Source organism: Citrus sinensis, chromosome 5, assembly GCF_022201045.2.
Source record: "Citrus sinensis cultivar Valencia sweet orange chromosome 5, DVS_A1.0, whole genome shotgun sequence".
NCBI classification, from domain to species: domain Eukaryota; kingdom Viridiplantae; phylum Streptophyta; class Magnoliopsida; order Sapindales; family Rutaceae; genus Citrus; species Citrus sinensis.
Genome location: NC_068560.1, coordinates 24,212,913 through 24,230,715, shown reverse-complemented (window position 1 = coordinate 24,230,715; position 17,803 = coordinate 24,212,913). Strand labels below are relative to the sequence as shown.

Here is a 17,803-nt window from a genome sequence, read left to right as displayed (position 1 = left end):
GTCACCTATGTGCATATTGAACACCATGCTGCCGAAAATTAGAACAACATTAGACGACTGCTTTTTGAGAAATGAGTCATCTATGATACTTATTAGATGACTCTCTTTACGCGTCATCTTTTGTACCTCGTTTTAGATGACTGTTGCAAAGATGACTAATTTTACTTCGTCATCATAAGATTAATTTAAACGTCATCTATGTTCATTTTTGTAGTAGTGATTTAACCCAGAAAATTGTTACCAACAGCTCCAGGTCGTCTCTGCTTCTCATACTTTTCATAGCATGCAGTATGCTTAGAATGTCTTGACTGTGAGCTGCATGAATGTCATCATCAAAATGGATTAGCTTCCATACCTTCTCAGCCAATTTGCAGGCTACTAGAGCATGAAAGACATTTTCCGTTCCCATTTTACAGACTTGGCAAGTGGGATCCTGGATTATTCTTTTCCTCCACAGATTCTCAGCTGAGGGGAGTTGGTTTTTGGCTGCTCTCCAAGCAAAAATTCTGATCTTTTGAGGCAAAGCAAGGGACCAAATAATATTCCACTCATTTTTGGAAACCACTAAGCTTGAAGCCAGGGCTGGAAATTTCAATTGGAGAGCTGTCTGGTATCCACTTCTGTTTCTGTGCTTTTTAGCTTTCAGATGTATAACTCCTATTTTAATCTGAATGAATGTACGTGTGTTTTAGACTTGAAAATTCTAACAAGCTTCTGCTATGGCAATTATGCCTTCAAATTCCCATCTTTGGAAAGATTAGTGATGGATGGTTGCCCCAGTGTAAAGATTTCTGAGGAGGAGAAAGCCTAAAGGACATTGGACTTGGGAGTGTGACCTCAATGAGCCATACAAAAGAAGTCTTAAAACAAAAGGTACATATTCGTTAATTTACTAACTATTAATTAAGAGATATTGATTGAAATGTACAATTTCTTTTTTGTTTTCAGTTTGTTTAATTTATATTAATTTTTTTAACTAGATTTAAAAAATAGTTCAACTCATTATATTATCATGGAGGGTGTGGTTTGTTTTTTGCACTTTATCATATTCTCTTTGCCTTTGTACATTCTTCCAAATACCACAACAAATCTTAGCTAAATGTTTTACTTTTATTAAAATAATAAAATAACTTTTTTACCTCTGCATGGTCCCTTCATTGTTGTACATTATTTTCTTATGAATATTGAAAATTAGTATAATAATTAGTACAAAATCCACAAGAGACCAGAAATAGTTTGTCTTATTGTGTAATTTTCTTTTGTTTTGTTGTAAATTTGTCTTTTTTTTTACCCAGTAGTAATATTGTACAATTAAGCATTTTTGACTTATGCGTCGGAGGGTTTACGCCGGGAAAACAATCGGCGTGCTCTGACCTGTTTCTGTGTACGCAGGAACTTTTGAAGAAGAAACCTTACGAGAAGAGATCATGGTCGTGGTAGAATTGATTGAGGAGAGATCCTGGTCGTGATCGAAAGGGTAACCAGAATTTCGCATTAACAATTATATTGCAAGGGATTGAAAAATGTATTAACATCCTCAACAACAAAGACTCTGGTGAGACTTAGAGAAATGAAAATAAGTGGATGCAATATGATAACAGAAATAGTGGCAGATGATGATGATGTAGCAAAAGATGAGATTATTGTTTTCAACGAATTGAGGAAGTTGACGCTTTCTTCTTTAAAAAGTCTGACAAGTTTCTGCTCTGGCAATTGTGCCTTCAGATTCCCATCTTTGGAAATATTAGTGGTGGCTGATTGTCACAATATGAAGATTTTCTCAAGAGGAGAATTAAGCACACCCGTGTTACTCAAAGTGCAGCTGAAGACGTGGGATAAAGAACAGTCGGCATGGAAGGACGACCTTTATACAACCATACAACAGGTAAATCTTAAAAAGAAAAGCTTCCTCAATAAGCGACGAGAAGGTCTCCAATCCCAACTATTTCTTCCTTCTGCTTCTGTCTGCAGTCTCAATCTTCAAACTAAGTTGGAAAATTTTTCCCGCGATGGTTGCTGCGGTATGGTCAGATGACAACAGCTTGCAGCTGGAGGCAATTGATCAGTTTAGCAAACTGCTTTCGGTTGAGAGGAGGGCACCAATTGATGAAGTCACACAATCTAGCGTCGTCCCGCATTTTGTTGAGTTTCTTATGAGGGAAGGCTACCCATGACTTCAGTGTCAGGCTGCTTGGGCTCTTTCCAACGTTGCTTTTGGAAATTCGGAGAACACTAAGGTGGTGATTGACCACGGTGCTGTTCCAATATTTGTGAAGCTACTTGCTTCTTCAAGTGATGATGTCCGTGAGCAGGTTGTTTCGGCATTGGGAAATGTTGCTGGTGACTCACCTATATCCCGTGATCTTGCGCTTGGTGAAGGAGGTTTAATTCCATTGCTATCACAATTAAATGAGCATGCCAAGCTTTCAATGCTAAGAATTGCCACATGGGCATTGTCTAATCTGTCAATATTGGCTGCATCTAGAAGCTTTGAATGCATCTAGAAACTTTGAATAAACAAGCTTTCTTACACACGGCTTTGAAGATTGAAAATGGGCTGAAATGCTTGAAGAGGAAAATGGAAAAAAAGAAATGTTTGAATAAGAAAATGATGAACACGGTTTGGACTTTCTTGGCCATCATTTTGCTATAAATACATGTGCAAATGGAGAGCTTATTCATTTCATTCAAGAGAGCAATTTAGGGAGTTGAAAGAGAGTTCAAGAGCTTGCATTTATAAGCTCTTGTTACAGTGATTGAGAGAGTTTGGATGTATTGGGGTTTTGGGAATTGAGGTAAAATACTACAATACTTGTAACTCCTTTTCACTAGTAAAATATTTCCTTCTGTCTTCGCCCGTGGATGTAGGCTAAAAGCCGAACCACGTAATTTCAGGTGTCCTCTTTTGTGCTCGTTCTTTATTTTATTTCCAGTTTCACTTTAGCTGTGGTCCTGCTTCACCCATTAATTTCCTAACAGTGGCATCAGAGCTATTGGTTGTATTTTTGGAGTCAGGAACTGTTCACGTAAGGGGTACTATTCACGTATACGGTTTTTTCTATGTATACGGCACTATTCACTTGAAACGGTGGAAGCGATCCAAGAATTTTGCGGTGCAAAGCAGGGAATAGTGGTGTGAGTAAAGCAATTGTGTGATTTTGTACATGTCTAGGAAAGTTCTGTCACAAAGGCAATAAGAGCTTAAGGAGTCTGGGTTTTAAGTGGGACCATTGTGACCCCTCCAGTCTTTCTTAGGAACTTTCCTGGTGTGCAGTATTTATCAACAAAATGGCGGCAAAGTATGAAATTGAGAAGTTTAACGGAAATACTTTTTCGTTGTGGAAAATGAAGATGAAAGTTGTATTGAGGAAAAATAATTGTTTGGCAGCAGTTGGAGAAAGGCCTATGGAAATAACTGATGACAAGTGGAACGAGGTAGACGGCAACGTCATTTATGATCTACACTTGGCACTTGCAGATGGAGTATTATCCAGTGTGGCAGAGAAAAATACGGCGAAGGAAATATGGGATACTCTCACAAAATTATATGAGGCCGAGTCACTACACAACAAAATCTTCTTGAAGAAAAAACTATATAATCTTCGAATGGTGGAATCTACAATGGTGACCGACCACATCAACACATTGAAGACTTTATTTTCACAACTCACAACGTTGGGTCATAATATAGAGGAAAATGAACGTGCAGAGCTTCTACTTCAAAGTCTACCAGATTCGTATGATCAACTCATCATCAACCTGACGAACAACAATCTAATGGAGGGTCTAATTTTCGACGATGTTGCAGCCTCCGTATTAAATGAGGAGAGCAGGCGAAAAATAAGGAAAACAGACAAGCAAGTTCGCAACAAGCAGAAGCGCTATCGGTGACGAGAGGGAGATCAACAGAACGTGGCCCAGTGGGAGTCAAAATCAAGGTAGATCAAAATTCAGAAGTAAGAAGAATGTTAAATGCTACAAATGTGGCAAGAAAAGGCATGTCAAGAAAGAATGTTGGAGTAACCAGAAGAGAAAAGAGGGCAAAGAACCTGAGTCATCAAATGCTCAAGGTTGTGTAGCAAGTACCTCGGATGATGGCGAAATTCTTTACAGCGAGGCAACAACTATTTCAAAAGGCAGAAAACAACTTTATGATGTCTGACTTATAGACTCAGGAGCTACCTGGCACATGACCTCTAAGAGAGAATGGTTCCACACATATGAACCTATCTCAGGAGGATCTGTATATATGAGAGATGATCATGCCTTAGAGATCGTTGGTATTGGTACTATTAAAATAAAAATGTTTGATGGTACAATTCGAACAATTGGGGAGGTACGACATGTCAACGGCCTGAAGAAAAATCTATTGTCTTTGGGACAAATGGATAGTCATGGGTACAAAACTCATGTGGAGAATGGAATAATGAAGATCGTTAAAGGTGCGCTTGTATTGATGAAGGCAGAAAAGATCGGTGCTAATTTATTCATGCTTAAAGGAGAAACACTACAGGAGGCTGATGCGTGTGTCGCGTCAAATGGAGAAGAATCAACGATGATGTGGCATCTCAAACTTGGCCACATGTCAGAACAAGGCTTGAAGATTCTCTTTGAGCGAAAATTGCTTTCGGGGCTCAAATCAGTAAGTTTACCATTTTGCGAACATTGTGTTATAAGTAAGCAGCATATATTAAAATTCAGTAGATCTATTGCTAGAAGTAAATGCATTCTAGACTTGATTCATTCTGATGTTTGGAAATCACCGGATATATCCATGGGAGGTGCAAAGTACATGGTGACTTTCATTGATGATTATTCCAGAAGATGTTGGGTGTATCCAATTAAGAAAAATTTAGATGTATTTCCTGTGTTTAAAGAATATAAAGCGCGGGTGGAACTTGAATCTGGTAAAAAGACCAAGTGCTTGAGGACGGATAATAGTGGAGAATATACAGATGGCGAGTTTCTTGCTTTCTGTAAGCAAGAAGGTATTCAGAGGCAATTCACGGTGGCATACACTCCTCAACAAAACGGAGTGGCAGAGTAGGTGTTAGAGTGCAATTTATGCACTAGTTTTGCATTGTTTACTTCCCTTAATATCGATGTTTTGCACTTAATAATAATGTTTTACTTGTGTTTTACTTTTGTAGGTGCAATTCTATTGATTGATGATAAAATTGAGCCAAAAGATGATGTTTAAGGAGGATTGTTCTCTTGGAGAAATTATGAGCGTCAGAAGAACTTTGTTGATAAGGCGTGGGCACGTGCTGTCAACTGCGGACCTGCAGTTTTTAGTTTAACGTGTTTTGTATTTTTGGTTATTTTTGTAATTACGAATTTAATATTTCAGATATTAGTATTTTATTTTAAATAGAATTCTAAAAGAGAAGAGAGAGAGAGTATTTAAGGGAGGAATCTATTGTGAAAAAGGGGGATTTTTTTTGGATTGGAGAAACCCTAGATCTTAATTTTTCTCTTCTCTCTATGAAGAACTAAACCTATTTTTCTGGTTGAAGGATAACGAAGCTTTGATTCATCACTACTGTGAGATCTTTCTTGTGCTTTAATTGTTTTATTGCTTTTTGGGTATTTGTTTATTCTCTGAATTAGTTTCATGATTATGTTTGTTAATTAGGTAATTGGCCACTATTTAATTATCAACTTAATCTATTGTCAATTAAAGGATTCATCGTATGAAGAATTTAATGCTTGTGACAAATAACATAGCAGAGAGTTGTGTTGTGAGAATAAACAATCTAATTTAAATGAATCATCATATGTGTTGATTAGGATTTGGGTCTCTCTGGTTTTTCAGGCTGTCAATTGATTAAATTCTATGATCGTATCTAGGGTTGTCTATTGATTAGGGAAATAACCAACGGTCGTACCTTGGTTATCGACTAGTTAAGGAGAGATTGGCTATTAGAGGGTCTCAGTAGCTATAACCGGTCTATTCATGAGTAATAATAATCTATATTTTAATCAATGATCAGTAGTCGAATCAAGCTGAGTTAATTCCTTCAACCAGAGCTTTCTCCAATTTGAATTACAACTTTAATTTGCATTCTTGTTATTTTTATTTGATTTTTATTATTGTCTACAATTCCCTTATTTTACGTTTTACGTTTCAAAAGGATTTAAATAATTACCGATCTCTGTGGACACGACCCTGCTCAATCACTATACACAATTTATTTAGAGTAGGAATTTATTTTTGTTGGCTTCGACACCCATCAGTAGGTGAACAGAACCCTTACAGAAAGAATAAGAGCTATGTTGAGAACTACTGGTCTACCCAATTTATTCTGGGCAGAAGCAGCCAAAACTGCCTGTTATATAGTAAATCGATCGCCATCTACAGCTATTGGGCTGAAGACAGCGATGAAGATGTGGACTGGAAAGCCAGCTGATTATTCCTACCTACATGCATTTGGATGTCCTGTGTACGTGATGTACAATGCCCAAGAAAGAACAAAGCTGGATCCAAAATCTAGAAGATGTATCTTCTTGGGGTATGCTGATGGAGTAAAGGGGTATCGTCTGTGGGACCCCACTGCCCACAAGATCGTCATCAGCAGAGATGTTATCTTTGTAGAAGATCAACTACAAAGGAAAGATGAAGATGATGGCACTACAAAAGAAAAGTTAGAGACCGTGCCAGTATATGTGGAAAATGAAATATAAGTGTGCAACCCAAGAGGGGGGGTGAATTGGAATTTTAAAAATTATCCTAGTCAAACCACACAACAATTCAATCTAATGCCTTAATCAATTCGAAAATAATAAATTCAATGAAACATAATATTAAAAGAGTAAGGGAAGAGAAAACGAACTCAAGGATTTTTACGTGGTTCGGCTATCCCCGCCTACGTCCACGCCTCCAAGCTCACCCGCTTGAGGATTTCACTATCCAAGCCTTTCCAAGGCTTCAACAATTACAATTGACTTCGAGGTGTCAATAAACCTTTACAACAAGAGATTATATCCCCAATCTCTTCACCCCAAGTGTTTCCCACACTTGTACACTCACAATTTGATGAGAAATGATAAATACAACAAAAACTCTCTTTAAGAGTGGATTTACAAATGATAGCTCAATGAAGATTTAATCTATGAAGATCTTTGAATTTGAAGCTCAATATAAGTTGTGTGCACTTGTTTGTACTTGCTTGGATTGCTTCAAAATGAGTTGGATTGGAGTTTTTATAGTTTGAGCTCGAAAACTAGCCGTTACTCACATTTCTGGGGAATCCGGTCTGCCGGATTTGGGATCCGGTAAGCCGGATTTTTCTGACCGTTAAGGCAAAATTTTGAATTTTGCCTATCCGGTCTGCCGGATTTGGAATCCGGTAAGCCGAATTCGCAATGGAAACTCGCTGCCCTGTAACCGGTTTTCCGGATTTCATATCCGGTAAGCCGGAGTGCTACAGTATCGCTACAGTGAAATATTTTCTGTAATTACAGTTTGACCCCAAAACGTTACAAATCGATACGAAGGCCCAAAACGATATGACACTTTGCAAATAGGTCCAATTTTAGAATTTCTAAATAATACTTTATGAATCCCAACACTTTCTGAAATTATGATATAGCCCAAACCGCTATGACACTTTGCAAATAGGTCCTTTACCAAAATTTCAAGCAATATATGTTTATTTCAAAGTTTTCAAAATTCTTTCAATTAAACCATAAACTTTGAAAAACAACCAATTTCATAAAATCATTTTTCCATTAAACATGAAGCATTTATAATGTGAAAATAATGATTTATTCAAAAGGAATAAAAATAATCAATTGTATAAAATCATTTTTCCATTAAATATAAAACATTTATAATATGAAAATAATGATTTATTTAAAATATATTTTTCAATAATTTGAGCTTAAAACATTAATCATTCTTAATCTTGTTTGTTATCATCAAAATTAATATTGTGAAAACATAAATGTTAACAATCTCCCCCTTTTTGATGATGACAAACATTTCATGTATTTAAACAATCATTTTTCTTAAAATCATTTTTCCATTAAATATAAAACATTTATAATGTGAAAATAATGATTTATTTAAAATATATAAAAAATAATTTGATCTTAAAAGATTAATCATTCTTAATCTTGTTTGTTATCATCAAAATCAATATTATGAAAACATAAATGTTAACAATCTCCCCCTTTTTGATGATGACAAACATTTCATGTATTTAAAGAATGATTCCACAAATTGCTCCTCCTAAATATAATCTTTTCTTACAATTTGCCAATTAGCTAAATTAACAATTTAAATACATGGATTTTTCTCCCCCTCATCATCAAAAAGAAAAACTTAATTGGCAAAGATAAAAGTAGCAAATTTTGTAAAAATTTGAAAACATGTATTCTTCTCCCCCTTCATCAAAAAAAAGGAAATGTAAAGGAAAAGAATAATAGTAGGAAATTTGTTACCTATGTTGTTTGAGTAGAAATTTTGAAAGAATCTCCCCCTAACAACAAGCATCATCTCAAATACAAGATTAGTAATATCTCATCCAAATTATTATAGATCATGATAAAAGCCAACTCCATACACCAATAATCATACCAAAATATCATGAACCATTATTCCATTAATTACCAAATCAACAACTCAAAAAAAATAAAACCATCATATAAAACACTCATGTAATCAAATCATCATTATCTCAAATTCATCAAAATCATCATCATAATCAAATATCAATTATCAAAACAATTACTCAAAAATACATATTATTCTCATCTTTTTGATAACATCGAAATGATATATTATTTTATCTCCCCCTTTGAACAACAAAAAAAAAATTCAAAATGCATATTATCCAAAATTTATTATATGCTCCCCCTAAATATATGGCCAATTTAATAATTTAACCAAAATGATTTTACCCAAAAATATATCATGTTTATCTCCCCTTTCAAAAGAGTAGAAAAAAAAATGCAATCGAAACAAGAGCATAAAAAATAAGTCGATAAAGAAATTACTAATTTTGTGTGAGCAAAAATTTCGGTAAAATCTCCCCTTCAAAATGAACAAATCCTCAAATACACAACATGGTTAAAAAACAAGTAACACAAACCAACAACTTCATCAATTCATCAAGCAATGCACATATAATCATTAATCATCAAAATCAATATGAATTCTCCCAACACTTGTAATAATTAAATCCGAGAATTCCATAATCATATATCAACCATTAAAAGCATGCTCAAAATGCATGTTATTTCCCCCAATTTACATCATTAAAATGATTTATTACTTTGTCTTCCCCTTTGGACAATAAAAATGTTCAAAAAAGCATATTATCCAAAATGGAACAAGTAATAAGCTAAGCAAGGGAATGCAAAAGTCATAAGAGCATAATGTCAACAATTCAAAAGTCATATAATTACTAATCACATTTTAGAAATCAAGACAACTAAACTCATCAAAGATCTAATGTGACATTTTAATATAACAAACAAAAATCTCATATGCTTAAAAATATCGAAGTATATGAATTTCTCCCTTTTTTCGATATCATTTAAAGTAAGTTATGCATATTAACAATGCGTCAAGAAAGCACAAACAAAAGTGTATCCATTCACCAATCATAGATTCCATAAGATCAAACTTCATCAAATACAATGGAATCATCAAAGCACAAATATTATCATCAAAACTTAAGCAAAGCATAAGAACATAATGACAATATATAAATCATCAAAATCAACATATGCCATTATAGATCATCAAAATCAACATAGCTAAAAAGCCATCATTATGAGCTAAAGAACAAGTGCTCAAATCCATTATTACAAATGCTCACATATATTTTTAAGTGATGATCTAGTAGTTACACCTTGTGATGGATATTTCAAAATTAAGTTCTTAAGGTGAGAAGAAACATACCTCCACGCCTTGGGGAGTATTTGAGAAGTACCTTCATTTTACTTCGCATTTGTTTCTTCATATTGCTCATCTTGATTTTCAAGTGGTGCCTTCTTTTAGCTATCATTTGATAATTTTCTTGTAGCTCTTCATCTACATTATCATCAAAAACAAGAGAGAGGAAGAAGAAGCAATCTGGAACAAAATAGAAGGGCACGAATCCGGCTTGCCGGATTTGCTAACCGGCAAGCCGGTTATTGGACAGAATTGAGCAAAGCCGAAAACGGCTTACCGAATGTGAAATCCGGAAATCCGGAAATGAGCCCGAGAGCAACATGAAAAATTCGGCTTGCCGGTTTCCTTAACCGGCTGGCCGGTTTCGAGATCCTTCAAAAACAATCGGTTTTCCGGATGTCTTGAACCGGAAATCTGGTTTTGTTCCAGCAAATTCTCAAAGCAAATTCGGATTTTCAAGATATTGAGTAAAAAATAAGTTTGAATCAATTAAAACGATTTTAAACACAAGAATGGATGAGAAATAATTTATATGAATCAATTTAGATTGAAAACGAATGAGAATAATGGATTTTGGAATGAAATCAAGTGAGGAATAATCTAGAGAGAGAGTGAGAACCAGTTTGCCGAAATGAAGAAGAAGATGAACAGTTTAAAAGACCTTCGAATTCGGCTTGCCGGATGAGTGATCCGGTTGATCGGAAATTGACCCGAAAGCAAGAAGCATGAATTCGGCTTGCCTGTTTGCATAATCGGCTGGCCGGATTCGAGACAGATTTGTGACTCCACAAATTCGGCTTGCCGGATTTTGAAGAACCGGAAATCCGGTTTTGTTCCAGCAAGCTTCCATGCGAATTCGGCTTTCCGGTTTTGCTAACCGGTAGACCGGTTGTGAAGCAGAGAAGAAGCTTAGCAAATCCGGTTTTCCGGATTGAAAATCCGGTTATCCGAATTTCAACCCGAGAGCTCCAAAATGAAAAATAGCTTTCCGGTTGATTAGAAGTGGTATACCGGTTAAGCTTTGGAAATATTTTTTGAAATTTTGTAAGCTCTTAGACTTGTATTATAAACACAAATTTATTTTTGGCTTAGAAATTGATCAATGCTAAAAATCATTTAACTTTTCAATAAGCCAATTAGTGTATAAAACATATATACATACAAGACTAAACATATAAAATCGTATTAAACAATGATGTCAATTTTATAAATGAATGATGATATAACACAATTAACGACACAAGAATTCATGCATATAATTCATTCATCATATGTATATTTTACACAATCATGAAACATATAAGCATCCAAAACTTAAGAAAATGCAGAAAGGCAAACTTTGAAATAACAACTGTATTGATTGAGCAAGAACTAACATGCAAGCTATATATCGTTGGAAAGATAATTAAATTAACTTTCCAATAAATTTTACAGAGCTTGATTTGGAGTTCTCTACAAGAAGTTATGATCAATTCATTACAGCATGTGCAGACTCAAGATAAAATGCAGAAATGTCAAATTTGGAATAAAAACTGTATTGATTGATCAAGAAGCAACGTGCATGCTATATACCATTGGAAAGATAATTGAGTTAGCTTTCCAATAAATTTTACAGAGCTAGATTTGGAGTTCTCTAGAAGACGTTATGACTGATTCATTTCAGCATGTGAAGACTAAATATTTTCAACGACGATTAAACATATAATCATTCAAAAGATTAATAATTCAAGCATATCACTCATTTATCAAGCTTAGGCATTATATAATCATCAAAATCAAACAAAGCTATCATGATGAGTTGACAAGCTATCATCTTATATATATAACCATGCATCATGATAAAACACTCAATGTTACACACAATGATAATTCCATCATGTAAACATACAAGCATACTTTCGCAATTTCATTTATCATGATTCATTCAACAAAATTAATATGGCAAGAATTGTTACCAAAATAATTAAATTATCTTGCCTCATCTTTTTCTCCTAGATCATACTCAAGTGATTATCCTCACAAGCTTTCATCAAGGAACTTCTCCACCATTCCTTGATTGTGGTACCTACAAAGAAAACATTCACGTTGTGCCATTTGGTACCCAAATACGCTTGGGTCCTTGAGTGTTAGATTTAGTTCCTTTCGGAACCCAAATACATTTTGCTCCATAATATGCATTTCTCTTAACTGGACATCTAAAACTCATATGACCATTTTGATTGCAATAATGACATACAATTTTATGATCACTTGTGGAGGTAGCCTTAACAAAATAATTCTTATAATATTTTTGTTTCAAGTTAGGCTTATATCCAAGTCCTCCTTTATCAAATACACATTTTTGAGAGTTGAGCAATTTATCTAAGTTCTTTTGACCATTTGTGAATTTTAAGACAATCTCATTTAACTCATTGCTCCTTTTCTTAAGCGTTTCATTTTCATTTATTAATTCATCAACATGTGATTTTTCATGCTCATACGAAGTACTATGTTTACATGTGAATGATGCAATTCTATCATGTAACATTTCATTATTTAATTCCAATTCTTTGATCTTTTCATTTAATGAAACATTTGATTTTTGCAAGGCATCTTTTTCATTTTTCAAGTCATTTACATGTGATTCTAGATGCTTGTGTGAAGTGCTAGAATTCTCAAGTAATGCAATACTATCATGTAATGTCTTATTTTCTAATTCTAAACATGTAATCTTTGCACTAAATGATTCATTTTCATTCTTAAGCTCCATCATCTTCTTTTTAAGACATATATTCTTTTTACCAATCTTCATTAACTCATCATGCAAATCCTTAAAAGCATCATGCAATTCATCATATGTAGGAAGAGTACTTATCTCATCAAGTTCATCATCCGATTCATCTCCAATTGCCATAAGTGCCAAATTCGACACTTTGTGAAATTCCTCCTCGCTCGTAGTCTCCTCATACACAATTTCAAGCTTTCTCCAAATTTCATAAGCATTAGAACAATTTGAAACTCTATGAAATTCCTTTTTATCTAAGGCACAAAATAAAGCATTCATAGCCTTGGAATTTAAAGACATAGTTTTCTTATCCAATTCACTTAAAGCATTCTTCCTAGGAATGAGTAAATCATCACAAACAACTTCCCAAATTTCATAATCTAAAGCTTGTAAATAAATTCTCATCCTAGTTTTCCAATAAGGATAATCATTTCCATCGAAAAATGGAGGTCTAGTGATAGATTGTCCTTCCATGATGGTTGAGCTAATTTGGGTTGCTATAAATCTTTAACTCTAGACGGTTAAGTCTACACAAGAGCACCTCGCTCTGATACCAAATGAAATATAAGTGTGCAACCCAAGAGGGGGGGTGAATTGGAATTTTAAAAATTATCCTAGTCAAACCACACAACAATTCAATCTAATGCCTTAATCAATTCGAAAATAATAAATTCAATGAAACATAATATTAAAAGAGTAAGGGAAGAGAAAACGAACTCAATGATTTTTACGTGGTTCGGCTATCCCCGCCTACGTCCACGCCTCCAAGCTCACCCGCTTGAGGATTTCACTATCCAAGCCTTTCCAAGGCTTCAACAATTACAATTGACTTCGAGGTGTCAATAAACCTTTACAACAAGAGATTATATCCCCAATCTCTTCACCCCAAGTGTTTCCCACACTTGTACACTCACAATTTGATGAGAAATGATAAATACAACAAAAACTCTCTTTAAGAGTGGATTTACAAATGATAGCTCAATGAAGATTTAATCTATGAAGATCTTTGAATTTGAAGCTCAATATAAGTTGTGTGCACTTGTTTGTACTTGCTTGGATTGCTTCAAAATGAGTTGGATTGGAGTTTTTATAGTTTGAGCTCGAAAACTAGCCGTTACTCACATTTCTGGGGAATCCAGTCTGCCGGATTTGGGATCCGGTAAGCCGGATTTGGGATCCGGTAAGCCGGATTTGGGATCCGGTAAGCCGGATTTTTCTGACCGTTAAGGCAAAATTTTGAATTTTGCCTATCCGGTCTGCCGGATTTGGAATCCGGTAAGCCGAATTCGCAATGGAAACTCGCTGCCCCGTAACCGGTTTTCCGGATTTCATATCCGGTAAGCCGGAGTGCTACAGTATCGCTACAGTGAAATATTTTCTGTAATTACAGTTTGACCCCAAAACGTTACAAATCGATACGAAGGCCCAAAACGATATGACACTTTGCAAATAGGTCCAATTTTAGAATTTCTAAATAATACTTTATGAATCCCAACACTTTCTGAAATTATGATATAGCCCAAACCGCTATGACACTTTGCAAATAGGTCCTTTACCAAAATTTCAAGCAATATATGTTTATTTCAAAGTTTTCAAAATTCTTTCAATTAAACCATAAACTTTGAAAAACAACCAATTTCATAAAATCATTTTTCCATTAAACATGAAGCATTTATAATGTGAAAATAATGATTTATTCAAAAGGAATAAAAATAATCAATTGTATAAAATCATTTTTCCATTAAATATAAAACATTTATAATATGAAAATAATGATTTATTTAAAATATATTTTTCAATAATTTGAGCTTAAAACATTAATCATTCTTAATCTTGTTTGTTATCATCAAAATCAATATTGTGAAAACATAAATGTTAACAGAAAATAATCTAGAAGATTCAGATTCTTCTGAAGCAGCACCAGAGCACCAGAAGTTCGTCGGTCAACTCGTGAGAGACGACCACCAACGTGGCACTCGAAGTATGTCACAGAGATCAACGTTGCGTACTGTCTTCTAACGGAGGATGGAGAGCCATCAACTTTCCATGAAGCTTTAGAAAGCTCAGATATTGCTTTGTAGATGACAGCAATGCAGGAAGAAATAGAAGCTCTACACAAGAACAAGACATGAGAACTTGTACCACTACCACGTGGAAGAAAAACCATTGGAAACAAATGGGTCTACAAGATCAAGCGTGATGGCAATGACCAAGTAGAGCAGTATCGTGCAAGATTGGTGGTGAAAGGATATGCTCAGAAAGAAGGTATTGACTTCAACGAGATATTTTCTCCAGTGGTTCGACTCACAACAGTCAAAATAGTCTTGGCGATGTGTGCTACATTTGACCTACATCTTGAACAGTTAAATGTGAAAACTGCATTTCTTCATGGAGAACTTGAAGAAGAAATATATATACTCCAACCAGAAGGTTCTGCAGAAACAGGAAAGGAGAACTTGGTTTGCAGGTTGAACAAATCTCTTTATGGTCTCAAACAGGCGCCTAGGTGTTGGTATAAGAGATTTGATTCCTTCATCATGAGCCTTGGATACAACAGACTCAGTTCAGACCATTGTGCATATTACAAGAGGTTTGAAGATAATGATTTCATTATTTTGCTGTTGTATGTGGATGACATGTTGGTAGCAGGTCCCAACAAAGATCGAATCCAAGAATTGAAGGCACAGTTGGCTAGGGAGTTTGAAATGAAGGACTTGGGACCAGCAAACAAGATTCTAGGGATGCAAATTCACCGAGACAGAAATAACAGGAAGATTTGGCTTTCGCAGAAGAATTACTTGAAGAAAATCTTGCGACGCTTCAACATGCAAGATTGTAAGTCAATTTCTACCCCACTTCCTGTTAATTTCAAATTATCCTCAAGTATGCGTCCTAGTAATGAAGCAGAGAGGAATGATATGTCTCGAGTACCGTATGCATCAGCAGTGGGAAGTTTAATGTTCGCTATGATATGTACAAGACCGGACATTGCACAAGCAGTGGGAGTAGTCAGTCGATATATGGCGAATCCTGGTGGAGAGCATTGGATAGCTGTGAAGAGGGTTCTGAGATACATTAGAGGAACCTCAGATATTGCATTATGTTATGGAGTATCAGAGTTTACTGTCAGGGGTTAAGTGGATTCAAATTTTGCAGGAGATCTTGATAAAAGGAAATCAACTACTGGTTATGTGTTTACACTTGCGGGAGCGGCTGTAAGCTGGGTTTCGAAACTGCAGACCGTTGTGTCTTTATCTACAACAGAAGCAGAGTACATTGGATACAAAGGTTATTGGAGGAGCTCGGGCACGGACAAGAGAAAATTTATGTATTGTGTGACAGTCAGAGTGCCTTGCACATTGCAAGGAATCCAGCCTTTCATTCCAGGACAAAGCACATAGGAGTCCAGTATCACTTCGTTCGTGAAGTAGTGGAAGATGGAAGTGTGGATTTGCAGAAAATCCATACCAAAGAGAACCTAGCAGATGTTTTGACCAAGCCGATAAATACTGATAAGTTTATCTAGAGTAGATCCTCTTGTGGCCTAGCAGAAACGTAGGCAATATGATTATAGCGAAGCAGAAAGAATGGTGTGGAGATTGATTGATTTTCAATTTAATCTCCAAGTGGGAGAATGTCAATATTGGCTGCATCTAGAAGCTTTGAATGCATCTAGAAACTTTGAATAAACAAGCTTTCTTACACACGGCTTTGAAGATTGAAAATGGGCCAAAATGCTTGAAGAGGAAAATGGAAAAAAAGAAATGTTTGAATAAGAAAATGATGAACACGGTTTGGACTTTCATGGCCATCATTTTGCTATAAATACATGTGCAAATGGAGAGCTTATTCATTCCATTCAAGAGAGCAATTTAGGGAGTTGAGAGAGAGTTCAAGAGCTTGCATTTATAAGCTCTTGTTACAGTGATTGAGAGAGTTTGGGTGTATTGGGGTTTTGGGAAGTGAGCTAAAATACTACAATACTTGTAACTCATTTTCACTAGTAACATATTTCCTTCTGTCTTCGCCCGTGGATGTAGACTAAAAGTCGAACCACCTAATTTCAGGTGTCCTCTTTTGTGCTTGTTCTTTATTTTATTTCCAATTTCACTTTAGCTGTGGTCCTGCTTCACCCATTAATTTCCTAACATAATCTATGCAGGAGCAAGCCACAACCACTATTTGATCAAGTAAGGCCAGCTCTTCCGGCACTTGCACAGCTTATTCATTCAAATGATGAAGAGGTCCTGAGTGACACCTGCTGGTCACTCTCCTATCTTGCTGATGGTACGAGTGACAAAATTCAAGCTGTGATCGAGGCAGGTGTCTGTCCACGACTTGTTGAGCTCCTTGGTCATCCATCACCCTCAGTGCTCACTCCTGCCCTGTGGACTGTCGGAAATATTGTGACGGGAGATGATTTCCAGACTCAGTGTATAATTAACCATGGTGCAGTGCCGTGCCTTTTGGCCCTGTTGGTCCATAATCATGAAGAGAGCATCAAGAAGGAAGTCAGCTGGATTATTTCAAATATCGCATGTGGAAACAGGGAACAGATTCAGGCGGTAATTGATGCTGGCTTAATTGGTCCCCTTGTCAATCTGCTTCAAAATGCTGACTTTTATATAAAGAAGGAGGCTGCATGGGCAATTTCAAATGCCAGCTCGCGTGGCACTCATGATCAAATCAAGCACCTTGTGAGAGAGGGGTGTGTAAAACCATTGTGTGATCTCCTTCAATGTGCTGATCCAAAGATCGTCACTGTTTGCTTAAGAGGATTAGAGAACATTTTGAAGGTCGGGGAAGCTGAAAAGAATATGGACACAGCCATTGGAGATGTTAATCAATATGCCCAATTGGTTGAAGAGGCTCAGGGATTAGAAAAGATAGAAAATCTACAAGTCATGACAACGACGAGATCCATGAGAAGTCAGTAACGATTCTCGAGACGTACAGGCGTGGCCGTGTGGTTGGTCCTCAGCTTGGTTTACTGTATGCAGGGGATGAGGAGGAAGATGCAGTGGGCAATAATGTGATAACCAATGGTAAGGTCTATTAATTATTATTATTATTACTTCGAGTCGGCTTTCACAATATAAAAAAACAACGCTCATGATCGTGTTTCTCTCACTTGA

At 35.8% G+C, this 17,803-nt stretch overlaps 1 protein-coding gene and 1 pseudogene across 3 annotated transcripts in view; both read left to right on the top strand.

Moving 5' to 3' along the window:
• LOC102629151 (importin subunit alpha-1-like) overlaps positions 1-17,803 on the top strand; it is a 106,300-nt gene that overhangs the window by 88,319 nt on the left and 178 nt on the right. The window lies entirely within an intron of this gene.
• Positions 1,995-17,727, top strand: LOC127902721 (importin subunit alpha-1a-like; annotated as a pseudogene).